Raw genomic sequence first — 21,048 nt, forward strand, 5'->3', positions numbered from 1 at the left:
CTCCCAGTTCAGGGTGTGAATGAACAAACGTCACATGGGCAGCCACAGCTCCCACAGAGGGAACAAGGCTGCGCTCCAGAAGGTCGCCCAGGAATCTCAGCTCCAGACTTCCTCCCAGAGAAAGGAAATAAGGTTCAAGCACCGAGAAAGTGCTAGGAAAATGCCAAACAACGTTAGCATCTGCCGCCAGTGGCTGCTTCAGAATTAGAAGTCAGGTTGGCGAGTTGAATTCCCTCCCATCTGCCAACTGTTTCCAAGTAGCACTGACATCACTAAGTCGAACCACAGTAAAATGCCTACGCTGGACGGCAGGGCCTGCCCCCAGCCCCCTCCCTATTTTCCAAACCCCATAGCCACGCACCCATGGGTGCAAGGCCTCCCTGGCAGCGCGTTTCCACCCGCAGCCCACCCCTGACACTGTGTGCAGCTGCACTGGGGTCTGTCTGCTGCTCACGCTACAGCTCCCGTGCACAGCCGCCCAGAGGAGAGATGGCCGCCCAAGAACCGGTTCACACGCGGTCCAGGAGGGAGAGGCTTTTTTTGGCACAGTGCTTTGTGGGGAGAGGACTGCCTTCCGGAGCAAAGCCACAGACCTCATCGAGGGCTTGGAAAGCCCTCATCGCACCTTCCAGAAGCCTTAGGAGGGACATACAACAGACGAAGAAACCCGAACCACATCAAGGGAGCCAACGCACAGTAAACCTTTCAGCGCTCCGAGTTCAAAATGGCCAGCATCTTGACTCAGACAGAACTCACGAACTCATGGTGCACACGACAGGGGATGGACTCCTGGTGGGGCTTCCAATGGTCACACCCTGGCCCTTTGAAAGCACATGCGGAAATCATAAAAAATGAGGCATGAGGACAGCATCTAGCATCACCCCCGCACCACATTAACCAGGAACGGAGCAATGCAGAAAATCCTCTAGGGGAACCATGCCGTTCGCGGCACTCTGAGGCACATCAAAGTGTATTCCCAGGTTCAAAATTCCAAATCGTGTCTTTTTACATCTCCCAAGTTGGCAAAAGTATATCCATAAGGAGAATATACTGTGTCTCTGATTTTTAATCAGAAGGAAAATTTAGGAGCCAGCAAGAGAAAATGAGTCCTCAAAAGCAGTCCTTGCCTCTCCCCACCCGCAGAAAAGGGGGGTCTGTTGGGAGAATGGCTGTACATTGGAGCAGGAAGACGGGTGGTGCACGGGAGGACCAGGCCTTTGCATTCTGAAAGCCCCTGTTGAGAACCCCTATATGAAAGCAGCCAAAGGGCCAGCTCTTGGAGAACCAGGCAGAAAAGGTGAACAGAAAAGAGATGAGAGGGGGGCTTCCCTGGTGGCACAGCGGTTGAGAGTCCGCCTGCCGATGCAGGGGACACGGGTTCGTGCCCTGGTCCGGGAAGATCCCACATGCCGCGGAACGGCTGGGCCCGTAAGCCATGGCCGCTGAGCCTGCCTGTCCGGAGCCTGTGCTCTGCAACGGGAGAGGCCACAACAGTGAGAGGCCCGCGTACGGCAAAAAAAAAAAAAGAGAGAGAAAAGAGATGAGAGGGGTGAGACCACACCTCCAGCTAAATCAGGGCTGTGTCAATGTCCCTGCCTCGCCTACAGAAAGCCCCAGACCTCCCAGGGTTTTCAGGTGGCCCCGATGTTGGGGGAGGGTGGGAGGAAGTGGGTTCACACATGGGAGAGCAAACCTTCAAGCCCCTCTGCCTTTTCACTTATTTCCCACGGGGTCCAATGTTCACAAAAGTCACATTTGCTCTTCTCATCAGACCAGCCACCGTCAGACGTTCCTGATTACCTGCTGCCTCGGTGGTGCTGGGCCTGGACTGCAAAGGATCCCTGCCATCTGTCATTCATGCTCTCCGGATGCAACCCTGAAACCTTCAGGCCCATTAAGGGTGTGCTTAGGGGGCATTGCTATTTCTAGGGACAAAAGGACTCAGTGATGACATCACTTATATGTGGAATCTAAGAAATAGTACAAGTGAATTTATTTGCAAAACAGAAACTGACTCACAGACATAGAAAACAAACTTATGGTTACCAAAGGGGAAAGGGGAAAAGAGGGATAAATAGCAGTATGGGATTAACAGATACACACTACTATATATCAAATAGATAAACAACAAGGACCCACTGTATAGCACAGGGAACTATATTCAATATCTTGTAATAACCTATATAATGGAAAAGAATCTGAAAATATATATATATATTGCTGTACACCTGAAACTAACACAATATTGTAAATCAACTATACTTCAATTTTTTTTTTTTTTTTTAAAAAAGGACTAAGTGAAGAGCTTCCACGATGTAGTCAGTAGAAAACACATATTCCACCAAGACAACCCAAACCAAGTTCCTCAGCCTCCCAGGGAAAAAGCCACAGCACCAAACACCACTTCTCCTGGGAATAGGCCACAGACCCCAGAGCATATGCAACCCAGAAAGGGTAGCAGAAAAGGGCCATTTGAGCTGCACCTGGAAAGGGGGATGGTATTTCAACTGGCAAGAAATGGAGCTGTCATTACAGTCCCTTCCACACTATTTGCCTTTTTGACTAGGTGCACGTGTCACTTTGATTGAAAAAAAAAAGCAAACAGAGCAGAGAAAGGAAGAGAACATTCGGGCTGAGGGGGATGTGAATGTGCTGGTGGGTCTGGGAAACGGAGGAGGTTCTGGCTGGAGGGCGTATGTGCAGGGGATGCAGCAGTAAGGTGTGCATGGAGAGGGAGGGCGGCTGAACGCCAGGAGGCTCTGTCTGAATAGGTTGCTAAGGTGTTTGGAATTTACTTTACAGTCAAGTGTTCTCCTTGGTTATGCCCCGCACTTGACAAAGCAGCTACAAAGAGCAGCGCGGTAAGCAAGAAGGCTGGGATCTCCCGCATCTGGGAGGAGGGACCAGGCCTGTGCAACAGAAGCCCTCCCCATGGGGTCCCATTACGGGCCAGCGGCTGGCTCCCAAGCTGCAAGGTCACTGTAACAGCACAGCCACGGAGTCTTGCCTTCCCACCCACAGGCAGCAGCTCACAGCCTCCTCGCCTGTGGCTCCAAGGATGCCATTCCCACATTGCTTCATCATAGGAGCCAAACCTGCTCACTCCTCTCCTTCTCTAGAAAATTCTATAGCAGGAGGGAGGGATGAAAGAATCCACCTGGCTCAGGCCCCAGGTACCTAGGACACACTCAGAGTACCTAGTTGGTGGCCCGCCCAAAGGATTAAATGATCTCTGCTCTACAGGTGGGCAAATTCCCAAGATTCCAGGTAACACGGTTGGAATTTCATGGGTGGGATTGGAGACCTCACTGGGAAACAGAGAGGGCGGGAGAGCACTGGGTGGAGGGGAAGCCTGGACCACTGGTCACTCTGACCCACCTTGCTTGGCTCCAGTAAGACGAGCCAGGGCTGGACTCCTATGTTCAAGTCCCACATCTAGCATGAAGGACTATGTGGCCTTAGGCAAACTGCCTTACTTCTCCGAGCCCCAATGCCAATACTCACAAAATAAATATAATAAATAAATAGGGCTTCCCTGGTGGCGCAGTGGTTGAGAGTCCGCCTGCCGATGCAGGGGACACGGGTTCGTGCCCTGGTCCGGGAAGATCTCACATGCCATGGAGCGGCTGGGCCCGTGAGCCATGGCCGCTGAGCCTGTGCGTCCGGAGCCTGTGCTCCGCAACGGGAGAGGCCACAACAGTGAGAGGCCCGCATACCGCAAAATAATAATAATAATAAATATAAATATAATAAAATATTTATTATAATAATGTATTATATATAATAAATAAAATAATTATAATAAAGTTAGATAGCAGCTAACTATCCCCGTTTTACAAACAAGGAAACTGAGGCACAGGGGGATAAGCGACTTGCCCCAAGGTCACAGAGTACAGACAGGACCGGAAGCCACACGGTCTGGCTCCAGGATTGCACCATTAGCCTGCACCAGGCTACAGGACCTCTCATGGAAAGGTAGACTGGAAGGGTCACCTATGACCTCCAGCTTCTCCCTGGTCTGTGATGTGCCCTGCTTCTATGGCTGTGCGAAGTCACGCGTACACCACCTCACGTGCCGGACCTTTTAAAGAGGGAGTAGCCCTGATGCGTCAAAGTCACCTAAATCCTTGCTGCTTAAGTCCATGCAGGTCCTGGGGAGGGGGGCGGGGGTGTCTATGTCCAGGTGGTACTTAGAGTCAGTCATAGAGACCAGTCCCCTGGAGGTCACACAGCATCACTGTTTCCCAACTCTGGCTGTCAGCCTGGACATGGGGCTCAAACAGAGCTGGGTAATAGAACCCGGTTCAATACCAACCCACCTCCGTCCTGGAAAAGAGCTCGCCCACCCAGGTGGTGGGCAGGAAGGGCATCCTGACCCACGAACACCCCCGGCACTCTATCAGTATGCAAAGGTTGAGACTGAATACTCCAATGGGCAGGCTGCTTTCAATGAAGAATTTCACTCACCTGGCCTCCCCGGGGCCTCCCCTGACTCAGCAGCTTTGTCTATGTCACTGGCTTAAAAACACCCCACCTACAAGTAAGGAAAAGGCGTCAGAGGTAGCACTGGAGAAACACCTCACTCTCCAAAGTGTTCTGTTTTCCTGGCATCTGGGGAAACTCGCTGAAGCATTACAGAACCGCACTGAAGAGCAGGCTTAATACAAGGGTCCACGTGGAAGCGCCCAGGGAACACACGAGGTCCCCCACCCCAGAGCACCAGCGCATCTCCTGCACGCAGGAGAAGCAGAGTCCGGACAGCCCTGCTACCTACTTCAGCGCCCCCAAGCTCCAGCAACATCTGTTTTGTTTTGCATGGGGTGGAGGGGCTCCTCCCTCTGGGCCTCTGTTTGATTTCAGAGTTTTCCCACCCATCCAGCCCTCCCCCAACTCTGCTTGGCTGACGAGGAAACGGTTGGATGACTTGCCCAAGCTCCCAGAGTTACGTCACCACGGCACTAAGAATGGACAGCACTCCGACTCCCGGACCCCGCCCACTTGACCATTCTTCAACAGTACTTTGCTAAAAATCCCAATCATGGAATCTCAAAGAAACCTCGTTCGATCACCCACCCACCCAATGCTCAGACAGTTCCTGGGGTTTGAAGTTCATCCATTCACTCCACCATCACATACTGAGCTCCTACAACGTGCCAGACGCCATTATTAGGACCTGGGGACACAAAGACCCCGTCCTCAACCACGTCACTATTTTTGAGCTGTACACATTAAGTTACTAAAATTCTCTGCCCTTCAGTTCCCTCATCAGTGAAAACCCCTACCTCACGTGCTTCCTGCGATGAATAAGTGAGCAAACACGAGCACATCGACCACCTAGCACCGTAGAGGAGGTAGTAAATGTTAGCATCACTGCAACTTTTTGTAGAAGGGCTCCAGCAAGTATGACCCCTAAACTACCACCTGTGTTAATACAAATGGCTTTGAAATATCATTAAGAACTACCACCAAAACTAGCTTAATCTTGCCTAGAAGGTGAGGGTATTTTTCCCTGCTTGCTCATAAATGGCTGTTTGGCACAAAGGATCTCATTACAGGTTTGAACGGAATCATTAGACTACAGAATAGGATAGGCCATAAACCACACAACAGAGCTCAGGGTCCTGGAAGGAAGCTACCAGCCACAGGGCACTGGGGACTCCAGGCCACAATTGCTACAATCTCGTAATAAAGGGACAGGAATGGAAGCCCTACTCCAATCCCCTCTGACCAGAAAGAGGCTGGACAAACCTGGAGCAGCCCTCCAGTTTCCAGTGGAGTCCAGACCCACGACAGTCAGCTGAACAGGCTCTGGGGCCTCACCTGACGTAAATCCCAGCTCTGCTGCTTCCTCTCTTGCACCCTTGCTCCTTTGCTCCTTCCGCGAATTACTGAATCTCTCCCAGATGCTTCCCTACCAGAAGCGTCCAGCTGCTGGTGCTTCTATTAATCCTTTTTATGGGGGTGAGGGGGAGATAAACAGCAAATTCCTAGGAAGATGTCATGTCACTTTTATTCTAATTCCTTCATAAGATGCTCATTTCCTTGGGGAGGATGCCCCCGGGATCCACCCTGGTTGGAAGCAAGGCCCCTGCAATCACTGCATATTTGGACTAGACGACCTGACTGATTGTCAGGACTGCCCAGCAGCCCTTTAGTTCGCTGACCCTCCGAACAGAAGAGAAACTGAGGCCCAGGGAGGTGAGGGATCTGCACAAAACAGCCCCTAAGGGTCTCCATCCCTCCCACCCACCCCGCTTGCACAGTCACCTTTCTCTGCTCCCCATTTCTAAATGAATGGAGCCGGCTGCTCACATGATTCCTGATTATGTAACAATCAGGGGAGCTAGAGAGGTGGGGGGAAATCTAGTGTCAATTTACACGGGTGCAAAGGGTCCAGAGGAAAGCGCTGCAGAAAGTTCACTAAGAGCTCAGGGCAGTTCTGGAGACCTTTACCTGGTGCTTAAGTCCAGGGCTAGGGCCAGGCAGAGCCCTTAAGGGCCAAGGTTCCCTGAAACGGCTGATTGGAACCCACTCCCGTGCAGTCACCACAGTGGTAGTGAAGGCCCTCCCCAGCTCTCAGGGACCCACCACCCTCGGAACTGCAGGGAGACAGCCAGCTGGGGCCAAACTGAGCTACAGGCCCGGGCACAGGGCGCCCTGCTTGGGGTCTGCTCCCTCTGCCGCGTTCCACCTGTGGGTGTGGGCCGGCTCTCAGGTCCCTCGGATTCTAGGGATAAATCCAAGTGTGTCTCACTTTCCCGAACGGGGGATCTGGGGGATCCCCCCAAGACGTGCAACTAAACGTGAGCATGACAGAACAGAGAGAGCCCTGTTCCAAGCGTCACAAGACCTCAACTCCCATCCAGCCTGGCTACCAAATCCCTGAGGAACTCCTAGCAATCGGTTCACCTAGCTGGGCATCAACATGAATTTCCACCAGCAGGTAAACCGAGAGGTGGAAGATTTCCTGCGTTTTGTTCACCCATCTATTACAATTGCAAATATTTGTCCAATGAATAAATGGAGTTAATAGATTATCTCTAAGGAGGTCCTTTTTGGCCTCTAACATTCTAAATCTATAAAACCAGTAAAGAGTCTTTTAAAAAACAAAACGTGTGGGAGGGGAGTGTTTTATCTGGGGTGGGGGGGAGGTAAATCTACATTACTAAACCTTAGGACTACCCGCAGCTTAAAAACACCTGTATTAAAAGAAAAAAAAAAAAGAATTCCAGCAGAGGTTAGAACCCTTGCGTGTTGCTGGTGTGCGTGTAAAATGGTGCAGCCCCTATGGAAAACAGTATGGAAGTTCCAAAAAAAATTTAAAATAGAATCATTACACGATCCAGCAATCCCACTGCTGGGTATACATCCAAAAGAATTGAAAGCAGAGTCCCAAAGAGATATCTGTACACCCACGTTCACAGCAGCATTCGTCACAATAGCCAAGGGGTGGAAGCAACCCAAGTGTCCATCCACGGATGAATGAATAAACAAAAGGTGCCATTATCCATGCACCGGAATATTATTCAGCCTCAACAAGGACGGAAATTCTGACACATGCCACAACACGGACGAACCTTGAAGACATCAAGCTTAGTGAAATAAGCCGATCACAAAAAGACAAATACTGTGGGCTTCCCTGGTGGCGCAGTGGTTGAGAGTCCGCCTGCCGATGCTGGGGACGCGGGTTCGTGCCCTGGTCCGGGAAGATCCCACGTGCCGCGGAGCGGCTGGGCCCGTGAGCCATGGCCGCTGAGCCTGCGCGTCCGGAGCCTGTGCTCCACAACGGGAGAGGCCACAACGGTGAGAGGCCCGCGTACCACAAAAAAAAAAAAAAAAAAAAAGACAAATACTGTATGATTCCACTTACATGAGGTATCTGAAATAGTCAAATGCAAAGTGACAGGAAGTAGAATGGTGGTTGCTAGGGGACTGGGGACAATGGGGAGATGCTGTTTAATGGGGACAGAGTTTCAGTTTGCAAAGATGAGAAAAGTTCTGGAGATGGATGGTGGTGACGGTTGTATTATACAATAATGTCGATATACCACACTACTGAACTGTACTCTGAAAAAAGGGTAAGATGGCGAGTTTTATGTTATGTGTATTTTAACCACAATTCTTAAACAATCCTCAATCTAATCGACAGCTCACTCCGTATGCATTTCTGAAATCACAGTCTGAAATCCTGTCACAATCCAATGGTTCCCTGAGGTTTCTTTGCACAGCTGGGAGAGCAATTTTTGTTTTTCTTGTCTGTTTTTGGTGAGGGCGACCAGAGGCTCAAATGCACAGCATAATCGCCTGGACACAGCAACATCCCTGGCTCCAAGGCCTGCCTTGGAAGGAAGTACCTGGAAGTTCAGCCCAGGGGCTCTTGGACGGAAGGCAAAGCTTTGACGTAAGGCAGAAAGGCTTAAGATGCAGAGCTGGGATGCTCACCCTTTTCCACATGCTGGCCCCCGGCCCCAGTGATGCAGTGTGTCCCTGTCTAATACACCCTTGGCCTGTGTCAGCCCAAAAGTTATCATGCCAGGAAGATATCATACCCCACCTGCTCAGGCATGGAGGTAGCTGTCAAAAACCAGCCAAATGTTTGAGAGACTGGGTGATGATGCCGGTGTTTCCAAGGCCCTACCTTGCCATCAGAGCCAGGGAGCTGTGGGTGACAGCCCTCCTGGATCCACCCTGGACAGGCTCAGGGAGCCAGGCACCTCGCGAGTCCCGTGCACGGTTCCCAAGTCAAGTGCGGTCCTGCCAGCTTCTGCAAGACTGGCTTCCACGCCCGCCAGAGAAGCCATACCTTCTAAAGCAAGCCCCACTATGAGCCTGTTATCCACAGGAAAAAAAGCCTTTTCAAAGCTGCCCTGTCACCAGCCTTCTCTTGCTCATTCCTCTACTTATAATTATATCAGGTGATGCGTTTGCATGCCTGTCTCCCATTAAAGTCTGACAGAAACACGAAGGAAGGGGCAGCCTCATCTGTTGTGATCTCAGCGCCCCAGCACTGTGCTTTGACACTCCATAACGATAGTCAAGGACTCAGAGGTACGCTGCATTTCATCCACAGACGTACACAAAGCAGGCATTAAGCCCCAGATATACTCTCCTCCCCAAACAGCTATCTATCTGCTTACTGAGGATCTATGTCCCACAGTGCGATGCATTTCACATTTTCTGGGATCTAACACACAGGATAAGAGCCCAGGATATAAGCCCTAGGAGAGCCAGGCTCCAGAGTTCAGGGAACACTGGAGGGCTAAGCATGGGCCCTGGGTAAATTTCCCAGATGTTCCTGAAGCCAGATTTCCCACAAATGCTGCTGTCAGATCATCTCCAAAATGCTGGGTGATTTATGTGTAGGCGGGGCCAGGTCACAGCTGGAGGGGATGTTCTTCTGCTTCCTTCATATACCAGACAATAACAGAGAAAGATGACAAAACACCAGAAACACCAGGCTCGATGTTCTAAGGGTCTCAGGGGAAAGACACCAAAGGTAGCATCCTGAAGACTCGCCTCTCAGCCTCCAAAATCCACTTGCACGTATAATACAACTTTTTGCACGTACAAATTATTTCCTAAGTTTTGGGGGAGCTATTTGTAAGTTTCCCTGGATGCCTAAGAGAATGGCAGGAACCTTCAATCCTGGGTGAGATTTCATGCCGTTGAAAACCCTCATCCTGGAAACAGAGCTCAAGTGTATGATTTAAACCAAAGTCAACTGATGAGAAGGGTTTCCAGGGGGAGAGAAGAAGATGGGTGCCGGGGATGAGAGTGAGTGGCCAGACCGCAGGAGTCGCACGTTGGTAAAACTGGGTCATTCGACCAACAAATTCTCCCTACGACATAAACAGGGCGCTGCTAGGGGTGCTGGGGATGACGGGGCAGGCAGCGAGTCCTTGCCTTCAAGGAGGTTAGAGCCTAGTAGGCGAGGGGAAGAGCAAACCAAAACTCATACAAATAGGGACTTCCCTGGTGGTCCAGCGGTGAAAATTCCGCGCTTCCAACGCAGGGGGCCCAGGTTCGATCCCTGGTCAGGGAACTAGATCCCGCATGCCGCAACTAAGAGCCCACATGTCACAACGAAAGATCCTGCATGTTGCAACTAAAAAACAAAAAAAAGCTCCCGCACGCCTCAATGAAGATCCCACGTGTTGCAACTAAAGACCCGGTGCAGCCAAATAAATAAATATATAAGTTTTTTTTTTTAAGTCATACAAATAAAACCTTTCAAACTCTAAATGTCCTGAAGCAAGGGAGAAGGTAAAGGTGCTGAGACAGTAAAGGCAGGGATGCTAGTTTAGATTTGGGGCGGGGTTCTGGAAGTGACTTCGAAGCAGGGACCGGCAGCCTGGGGGGAGCCACGCAGGTGAAGCATGGGAGAAGGGGGCCACCTGGGGGCACGGGTAGTGGCAGGTGGGATGTGAACAGAGGCCCCAAGAAAGGTGTTGTCATTGCAGCCAGCTGGGTACCAGGAGCACAGCACAGAGCCCATGTGGAGCCCTGAAAAGAGGACAGTCCTTTGACCCTCCATGGGACGTTTCAGTCTCTTTGGTCCCGACCTCACAAGCCGTGGGGAGTGATGGGGTTCCCATCACCGTGCAGGGAATGGCTGCGGCAAGCATCTCAGTGTGGCAATGCTGGGTGACCGTGGCCATGCCGGCTGACCCCTGGATGACTCAGCTTCCTGGTAGTGAGCTCATGAAAGGTCCTCGGCAGGAAGGACTCATAGAGCTATAAACAGAGCCTTCCAGAAGCATCTGCTACAAGGCTCTCCTTGCTTCTAGGGTGGGGCTGTGGCCATTCAGCATTTCTGGAATAGTGTGAATGAATCGTTTGCAGTCTTTCAGTGCTGTAGTTGGAGATTTCAAGTAATTTAAATAAATGATCATTTCTAGGCAGGTACTCTGGGAAACAGGGGCCCCAAATGGTAGTTGGGCATCTAGCTCTTTTCCTCCTTGGGCATTCTAGCCCTGGGAGAATTCCAGAGCTGGGGGCCGTGGGCGGGGGTGGTCTTCCTAGCTTCCTCCTTCAAGCAGAAGTGCTTGCAAGTCTATATGTTACATTCCAAGTCAAAAGACAGTGCCCAGAGTTATACAGCCCATGCAAATAAGGAGTGGAGATTTTAGAACGGGAAGCTTCCTAAGAAACCATATAGTTTTAGTTCCATCTTGCCATTCCACAGATGAAGAAACTGAGACTCAGATTAAGTGACGTGTTTTCCCAGGGTCACTCAGTTGGTGGGCTTTTGGTCATCAGGAGCTAATTGTAACTCACCCTAAAATGGAAATTAAATGTTCTGTGTGTGTATCCAGAGAAAGAATCCGTTTCGCCTTGATTCTCCTCATATCATCCCCCTGCCCTCCACGTTCAAGTTCTGGGCTGACAAAGCTTCTTCCTGTCCCTTAAACTCAGAGAGGATCAGAAATCTGTTTCCAACTTAAAAGCAACTTCTAGTAAAAGCCCAGCTTTGTAGTTAACTTTCATTTTTTAGGGTCTGAAAGAGAATTTCAGAAACTTTCTTGTGATTAGATTATCAGAAAATTCAAAAGAACCTTGGAAGAGACATTCACGGGAAGGTTAAAATGAGAATTCTTACCCCAGGTCAGGGGAAGCACCACTGTCCAGCCCAATCTCAGGAGCCTGTGGAGGGAACAGTGCTAATTCCAAGGATAAACAGAACCACCTAAAACTGTACCCACACAGACCCCATTGTGACAAACTGCAGTGTTAACTCCTTCTCTACCTCCTTCTGAAACTTGAAAGATTTTTCTGGAGGCAAAGAAGGAACTAGGAGTCACTCCAACTTGTCCATGTATTCCTCATTGTTATTCTATTGTTTTTACAATGAAAAGTCATTTCTAAAGCTGATTTAAATCATCTTGCTTTATGTTTTTTTTTTTTTTTTTTGCTGTACGCGGGCCCCTCACTCTTGTGGCCTCTCCCGTTGCGGAGCACAGGCTCCGGACACGCAGGCTCAGCGGCCATGGCTCGCGGGCCCAGCCACTCAGCGGCATGTGGGATCTTCCCGGACCGGGGCACGAACCCGTGTCCCTTGCATCGGCAGGCGGACTCTCAACCACTGTGCCACCAGGGAAGCCCTTGCTTTATGTATTTAAAAAAATTGAACTATAGTTGATTTACAATTTTGTGTTAGTTTCAGGTGTACAGCAAAGTGATTCAGATAGATATACACACACACCCACACACACACACACCCCCACACACACAATTCTTTTCCAGATTCTTTTCCATTATAGGTTATTACAAGATATTGAATATAGTTCCCTGTGCTATACAGTAGGTCCTTGTTGTTTATCTGTTTTATATACAGCAGTGTGCAGCTATTAATCCCAAACTCCTAATTTATCCCTCCCCCACCCCCTTTCCCCTTTGGTAACTGTAAATCTGTTTTCTACGTCTATGAGTCTGTTTCTGTTTTGTAAATAAGTTCATTTGTGTTATTTTTTTAGATTCCACATGTAAGTGACATCATATGATATATGTCTTTCTCTGTCTGAGTTAATGATGGTGATATTCTCAGTACTCTAAGGACTGACTATAAATCTTTAGTCATTTTTGAAATAAATTTAACGTTTCACGCTTCCTGGCATAAATACACGTTCATTAATTCAATGATTGCCTGAGAAGCCAAGATTTAAGGAAAAACAATTTTTAGTGTAAAAAGAGAACTCTCTAGTCTCTCTTTCATATTTTAGATTTTTAACCCTTTCACTGACAACTCCTATCCCAACGGGGCATTTTCTATGGCGTAACGTCCACCAGATCAATCCTTTGCTTCTATCCCGACTGTTTCTCCTGGAGAACAGCTCAGCATTGTCTATCGACACTGAAAAAGGCCCACACACGTCCTCCTTCAAAACACCCAGAAGATTTAGTAACAAAGACCTCCTGTGCCACGGGAATCCGCAGACACAGAAAGGGAGGGCTGGCCTTGGGGTCGGCTGGCTCTTGCCCATGTCACTGGACCAGTGTTTTGGAGAAGCAGGACTCAGATTTTAGAAGTTGTGAGATCCAGGAGCTTCTGTCTAAACCTGGACTAGTACAGGCACCAGGAGGAAAAGCCTCAAAAGTCCAGCTTCCAGCCTTTATCAGAATCACTGGAGGTTGATGGATAAGCCCCAGGAACTGAACCCTCTGCATTTATAGGAGGATCCACCGGAGAGAGAAAGGCTCAAAGGAAAGAGAGGGCAGGAAATAAATGTCCAGCTATTCAGCTGCCTTTAAAAAGTGACAAGGAGGGCTTCCCTGGTGGCGCAGTGGTTGAGAGTCCGCCTGTCAATGCAGGGGACACGGGTTCGTGCCCCGGTCCGGGAAGATCCCACATGCCGCAGAGCGTCTAGGCCCGTGAGCCATGGCCGCTGAGCCTGCGCGTCTGGAGCCTGTGCTCCGCAACTGGAGAGGCCACAACAGTGAGAGGCCCGCGTACCGCAAAAAAAAAAAAAAAAAAAAAAAAAAAGTGACAAGGAATGAGATAGGAATCTGAGTGTCAAGAACAGGGCACTGTATGGGGCTCCAGGTCAACCTCTGTCCTTCAGAAAGCAAAGTGGTCACCTACACTGTGTGTCATGTCTCTCAGGTCACCCTACAAACAGTGACCTGGGCCGAAAAGGTTACTCAGGCAAACCCTAAAAACCTCGACAAGTCACGTGACTATTTAATTTTTAGCCACTTGTCTGGCTGCTGCTCCAGCTGGCGTTTGCCAGTCATGTCACCCATCAATTACGAACCAATTATGAGCAGAAATGCCTTTGACATGACAGTTTTCCTCCCTTCTTCTGGGTTTTCACCCTCCTCTGGTCCTCAGCTCTGCAGTGAAAGTTCTCATCCAGGGACGAGGCTGGGCCTCCTGGATGCCACCGGGCAGTCACTCGGAGGCGAAACAGTGAACTAAAATTTCAGAACAGGGTGGGGAGAGAAGAAGAATTTCAGAATGCGGGGCAGGTCCCACGTGGAGGTCCCCGTGTGACCCCAAACCACAAAAACTTTCTCAGCTGATTCTGTGATCAGACGGCTCAGAGCAGAAGCCCAAAATCAGAGTGTCAGGGGAGGGGTACCTTGGGGACAGGCCATGACATTCTAGGGGACAGGAAATCGTACAGCCCTGTTCTAACATCTACTTCTCCTTCAGTCTAGATACAGATATGTTGAGACATTATTTCTTCGAGGGGCCCTTTCCTGACTGCTCCTGAGGTTCGGTTTCCATGAGAAGAGGCTCATCGCCCCCTCCGGAAATGATTCATTGATAGCTCTGTCCTCCTGGCAGACGGGGGACTGCTGTGGGGTGACCTCGGAGGTGTCGAGCCCCCCAGCTCCCAGTGCCCAGCACATGCGGTCACACCCACATGCTCCCACGCCTGAATTAATTTAGTTATTCAATGAAGTCCAGGGGATGAAGCTGCACTTTTACAAATGCCTTTTAACTCTTTCTCGGTAGAGATGTTTCTATGAATCATGCTAATGCAAGCCAACATTTAGCAAACAAGCCGTGGAAAGAGTGACTAAGGAAGGAGACTTGGTTCTATAGTCAATGACACACCCCAGGTTCGTCCTTCCACCCTCACACTCAAGTACACACACACCAGCATCCTCTTTCCTTTAGAAAGGCTTCCCGGGACTTCCCCAGCAGCTCAGTGGGTAAGACTCTGCACTCCCAGTGCAGAAGGCCTGGGTTCGATCCCTGGTCGGGGAACTAGATCCTGCATGAATGTCACAACTAAGAGTCCGCATGCTGCAACTAAAAGATCCCGCATGCCGCAAGGAGGATCCTGTGTACCGCAAGGAAGAGCCGGTGCAGCATGAATGAATGAATGAATAAATAAATAAATACTTTAAAAAAAGAAAGGCTTCCCCCCGTTTCTCCACTCTGACTTCTTAGATCTGATCATCTGCCAACCACTCACTCCTTTAATCCAGGCTGGAGACAGCCCCAGGACACCCATGGGACCACCTCTATTCCGGGGGAGCAGAGTACCCCACTGCAAGCCAGAGGCAGGGCCCTGCATGTTCCCATCCCCAGCAAGCCAGCCAGCAAGCTTCCTGCGGGCTGCCAGCGCCCACTCTCCACCTCCACCCTCCACACTGGCTGTCAGGCCCAGGGCAAAGCAATGAGCAAGCAAAACCCTCCGTGTCGGCAGTGCGAGGAAAGGAGGACCAGGGACCCCGAGACAAAGGCATCTGTGTCCTACCTCCTTCCCCTCTTACTTTCATGGTCAGTGGCCATGAACAACCAAGGCAAACAGAGATGGGAGGGACCAAGGTAGGTAAGAGCATCAACAGACACACAGAGACACACTGCAGGGTGATCAGCCACCTTCCCTGGTCCCCAGCCTCCCACGCCTGCCACTCAAAGAGGCAGACTCACCTGAAGAGTGAAATGGAGCCTCTAAGGTGATAACCCCACGGAGATGAACGGGGCCCTCACTCCCTGAAGTCGGCCTTAATCACTGGCCTTAATCACCGTAGCCAGCCGTATGCGGCCCCGCTCGTCACTGGTCCTACATCATCAATTTTAAATGTATTTCTGAGCACGCCCCAGAGTATAATTGGCTCTTCGTCATTACCCAGCTAAAGAGGTGGCAGCAGCCGGCCACCCTGGTCTTTATTCAACAGATGGGAGACACTGTGTGTAAGGAGAGAGGTTAAGTGCCCAAGGCCATGCAGCTGTAGCAAATCCTGCAGTGGCTGGAACCAGAGCCTGTATTTTCCATTCCAATGAGCTAACCCTACCCCTTTAACAGGATCCCAGTTTGATAATAAATACCACAACCTGGCACCTGCAGAGAGCTTTATACTTTTTAAATGGTATAAAGGTTTGTTCACTGCAAACCGGGCTGTATTTTCTTACTAGATGTATTAAGTAGACCTGAAACGGAGGCACGACAGGCACTGTTACTCTGCCCTATTTAAGATGAGGACACTGCAGCCCTAGCAGACCGAGGAACTATGAGGTAATGCTCTTCCTAACAGGTCATTTTCCGGCTGTGTTCTGGAAAGGAATCCTCAGGCCAGTCCAAATTCAAATTACTATATTGAGTCCAACGTTGACACACTGCTGAAATGAGAGCTGCAACTTGCTCGAGAGAGAGAAGCCAGACAGAGCCAAAAATATCCTATGGCAATAACCATTTGTCATCATCCGCTTGCCCTGCATACTAGAGTACTTGACCCAGGAACTCCTACCTATACGTTAGAGCCCCGTGTTCCATGCCACACTTTGATTTCCTGCTGGTGTTCCCTCAACTCCAATTCCTCCCTCCTAAGAATGCAGCTGAGGCCCTATCATCTCCTCTCAGAACCCAGCTCAAGGGCTCTGCCATCATTAACATCTGAGTCTGCACCCCAGCACCTCACTTGCTTGCTCCTACCTGATTCCTTTCCTCAACTCTGGTACAGCAGAAAGAGGCCCAAGTTTCAGGGCATGTTATTGTTCTGAAGCTCAGTTTTCTCATCTATGAAATGAGAAACTGCACATGCCTTTTCCTATCTTCAAAGGAGAGCTAAGGGCTTCCCTGGTGGTGCAGCAGTTGAGAGTCCGCCTGCCGATGCAGGGAACGCGGGTTCATGCCCCGGTCCGGGAAGATCCCACATGCCGCGGAGCGGCTGGGCCCGTGAGCCATGGCCGCTGAGGCTGTGCGTCCGGAGCCTTGCTCCGCAACAGGAGAGGCCACGACAGTGAGAGGCCCGCGTACCGCAAAAAAAAAAAAAAAAAGGAGATCTAGGAGGATCAAGGGACAGAAAATAGGTTGAAACAATACAAAAATACTGTAATATACAATTACAATAGCAACATACAAGCATAACCAGGCATTCAAGAAATAACCCTTTCAGAAATGATATTACGAGCTAATATTAAAGGAGTGCTTTCCACGTCCCTGACGCTCTTCTTAACACTCTAGGTGTATCATAATTCTCATAGCAACACGCTGAGGTGAGTACTATTTTATCCCCATTTCACAGATGAGAAAAATAAGGCACAGAGAGTTTTCAGTAACTTGTCCAGGCACCAGCCTAGGGAGTCTAGCCCCAGAGCCCGTGCTGTTAACTTGAAGGGCTCTTAATCATTAAGCATATTGTCTCTGATATGATCTGTCATTAGCTGGGCCTGTCAAGGTTTACAAAAGCCACCCGCAAACATGATCCCACCTGAGCTTCTCAACAGCCCTGTCAAGTAGGTAAACAGACGATGTTAGTCTAGGTGACTAATAGCAGTCCATGAGACAAGGAGACACTGGCCCAGAGAAATGACTCGTCCAGGTTTCAAAGCTGGCGCATGGCAGGACTGGGACTTAAATTCACGGGGCCAGCCCCAACCCCTCCTAGTTCAGTGCCCTTTCTAGGGGCTTCAACACCAGCACCAGTCTGACAGACATGCCCCCCTTCCCAGCCCCTGCCCACGGCAGCATCTCCAGGGAACAAAGGCTGTCGCTACAATGAGAGATCCATCAGGGGCTTTTGCCACCGGACCTCACGGTATCGTGGCTTTCTGAGTCTCTCGCAGGATGTGTGTGATGAATCCGGAGGCCGCTGGCCTCAGAGGACGTCCTCTCCATGACACGAAGCGGCAGTCCCTTCACCTGATCCACGGTGGCCAGACATTTCCTAAACCTGTTATGCAACTCTTGCTTCAACCAAGCTGCTGCTGGGATTTCTCTCTATTTCAACATGTTTTGTTTTCTCTTCAGAGAGAAAGCACGAATGTGAAACCAAAACACCTCTTAGTGACCAGACAACGGCCCTTCCCGGCAGTCTGGGATTACTGGGAGGGTACGGTGAGGGGATTCTCAAAGGTACCTTCTGTGAACCAATTTCAGCTTCCAGAATGACTAACAACCGCAGGGGTGAGGAAGAAGATGGGGGTGGGGGGGCACGGAGGAACAGTACAACTGAGGGCCAGTGTCTCCCACGGGGACAGGAGCCGATGCAAGAATGCCAAGCAAAGACATCCCAGTGACACTCCCAATCTGACTCCAGACCTTCAAGATGGCAGCCTGGGCCCTCCAGACTCCACACCCCAGCCCTCATGCCCACCTGAAAGCAGATATCAAGTTGGGCCATTCATCTCCTCAAAGGGAGCCAGCCGGTCCCATCACCTAAGCTCAGGGTCTAATTATAGGGAGCGGGCTCTGGAAATAGGGGCCAGGACTTATTTTTGTTGCCCAGGGTAGGAGGGGCCTCAGTTAAGTGTGGAATGAATGAAGTGGCTGGCCAGATGAATTCCTAGCCTCATCACGGTTTCACTGAGGCTTATGGGTTCTACCACAAGAAAGGGACAGGCAAAAGGGCTGAGAAAGTCTCTTTGTGACCAAGATACAGTAGAGATTCCAAACGCTCAGCAAAACAAAAACTAGCATTTGTTTCATAGCAGGTTTTAAAGCACTTTTTCCCCCACATCTTTTTTAAAACAACTGATTCATTCAACCAAGAGTCACGGAAAACCTTTACGTATCCCCGGTGGCTAAGTCAGAGGGGGAGAAGGTCTAGGTCTTTGCATGCCATGCGAGGTAGTCCAGGTTTTATTCTGAAGGCAACGGGGACAGCTAGGGGAGTGTCAGGTGGGGGGAGACACCAATGGATGTGAACTGAGACAATGGGCTGCCCCTCTACCCCCTCAGGCCCCTTGCAGGCTCTGCAGCACCGTGGAGAACAGGCTGGACTTTCCATTCCAATCGGCTAAACTTACCCCTTTAACACGATCCTGGTTTGATAATAAATACCATGGCCTGGCACCTGCAGAGAGCTTTATGCTTTTTAAACTGTGTTCACTGCAAACCTGGCTGCACTTTCTTCCAAGATCCAGTAAGTAGATCTGAAAGGTGGGCAGGATGGGCATTGCTACTCTTCCCTATTTAAGGAGAGAAAACTGGGAGTGTGCAGGACTAGCTAGGAAGGATTTGTGGGAATTCATTCAACAAATATCAATACTTAACTGAGCACCTACTGTGTGCCGGGTACTGCTTCTGGCAATAGGAACACACCAGAGAACGAAGGAGTAAAACATTCCTGCCCACTGGGAGCTGACATTCCAATGGAGGGAGACCATAAACAATGTAAATAACATTACAAATATGAAGAAAATAGTAAACAGTATAAATAATAAATATGAGGGAATTCCTTGGCAGTCCAGTGGTTAAGACTCTGCACTTCCATTGCAGGGGGCACAGGTTCGATCCCTGGTCAGGGAACTAAGGTTCCACAGGCTGGGTGGCACGGCCAGGAAAATAAATAAATAAATGAATATGAATTAACAGTATTGTGTGTTATAAGGTAACACATGCTGTGGAGAAAAAGCAGGGCCGGGCAATAGGGGAGTGTGGGTGAGGGGAGGGGAGGGTTTGTTCAACTGTGACTCCGTGATCAGGGAAGTCTGCCATGTAAAGGCGACAGCTGCTGAGTCCCCTGAACCAAGGTAGAAGCAGTAGGAGGGAGAAGAAAACAAATTAAGAGGTATTACAGATGCAGGAGGGGACAGGTCTTGGAAGCATACGGGGAGAAGGGGAAGGGGGGCAGAGGTGGGGGAAAAGCTGTAGACCATCCCCAATTTTCTGAGGGAGGGGGCCCAGGCCAAAGGGCAGGCCAGAGGGGAGGGCAGGACGTCCGTGATGGACACCAAGACAGCCAAATGGACATGTCTTCAAGGCAACTGTTTATCTAGCTCCTAGAGAGTCCGGACCAGAGACACAGAGATGCCACCTGCGAGTTATCAGGACCCAAGCAGAAATGGAGACGTGTCCCGAGGAAAGAAAAGAAGGTAGCGGGCAGAATTCTGAGGAAGACCAGCAGGCTGCCTGTCGTCAGAGGGGCCAGGAAAACGATGGTGGAATGTATTAGGCCAGGAGATCACTGGCACCCTAGTGCCAGCAGAGCGACGGGCACAAAAACCCAGAGAGGCCTAGGGGGTGACAAGGGGAGGAGGGAGAGACTGAATGTCAACCGTCCTTCTCTAACATTTGTTATTTTAAGGGCACGTGGGCTCAAGGTGAGCTGCCTGGGGTTGGTTGGTTATTTAAGATGGGAGAAGTTCGGACTGGACGTAGAAATGCTTCTAAGAAGGAACCCATGGTGGGGTGGGGCTGGGTGGGGGTATGCTAAGGATACTGGAAGCGGGTTACTCATGAGACAGCTGACCACAATAACTACCCCCATGACCTTTATTGAGAACTTCAATAAGCAAGAGCTTCACGTATGTCACCCCACTTAATTCTTTCAACAACCCTGTAAGGTAGGTCTTGGGATTCACATCCACACTCTGCAGACAAGGAAACTGAGCTTAGAGAGGCCAAGTAAGGTGGCCCAGGTGGAGAGCCAGGATTCAAATCCAGGTGTATGGGGTGGTCCCTACACGTCACCCTTCCCCTGCTGATTCCCCTTACAGGAAGGAAGGACCCTCTTACCTTAAGATAGGAGGAGGGAGGGGCGGGAGACGGCAGGCTAGTTGGAAGGACTGTCACAGGAGAGCCTGACTGGGGGCCTGGTTCCTCTATAAACAGGGAGCGAGATGCCACACTGAGGCTGGGAGAAGGAGGGGTGGGGGTCTGAGAAGCAAGATGCTCTGAAGCAGCTGCTGAGGAGGACAAAAGCAGACTGACCAGAACACGGGAAAGGACAGTAGACGCCATTCTGCTTCAAAAGGGCGTGAAATCCCAAATTGCTCTCGTTCTTGCAACAAAATTATAGTGATCTTTCCTGTCTCCTAGAGATCCCGCCCCTCCCTTCTTTTCCGTCCTCCTTCAGCGGGAGGCGCTTTTCTAAAAGGTGGATTTCGGAGTGGCGTGGAGTCCAGCGAGGAGTCCTCTTGAACTTCTGTCCGGTTGTCTGTGTCATGAACACCCAGGCCGCGTGCTGATGCCCAGGGCTGGGGTCTGCTGGAGGAGTGGGGTCTGCTGGGGGCCGCAGAGGCCTGGCACACGGGGCAGCAGTGTGGGTTTCTCCCGAAGGGCTCGGCTGCCCAGCGGGTGGTGGGTTGTTAGGGATTAGGTGTGGGCAGGCCAGCGTTGGAAGGACCAAAGGCAGAGAAACTGCGGGCCC

General features: G+C 50.4%; 1 protein-coding gene across 4 annotated transcripts in view; it reads right to left on the minus strand.

Annotated features, from left to right (window-relative positions):
* The window catches only part of SLC25A37 (solute carrier family 25 member 37), a 43,691-nt gene that overhangs the window by 15,473 nt on the left and 7,170 nt on the right, over window positions 1–21,048 (minus strand). For 2 of the 4 annotated variants that reach the window (XM_033429760.2, XM_033429761.2), the window contains exon 2: window positions 4,468–4,534. The exons of the other annotated variants lie outside the window; for them this stretch is intronic. The gene's annotated coding sequence lies outside the window, so the exon portion shown is untranslated. The remainder of the gene's footprint in view (window positions 1–4,467; window positions 4,535–21,048) is intronic. 4 annotated transcript variants of the gene reach the window in all.

Source organism: Orcinus orca, chromosome 6, assembly GCF_937001465.1.
Source record: "Orcinus orca chromosome 6, mOrcOrc1.1, whole genome shotgun sequence".
NCBI classification, from domain to species: domain Eukaryota; kingdom Metazoa; phylum Chordata; class Mammalia; order Artiodactyla; family Delphinidae; genus Orcinus; species Orcinus orca.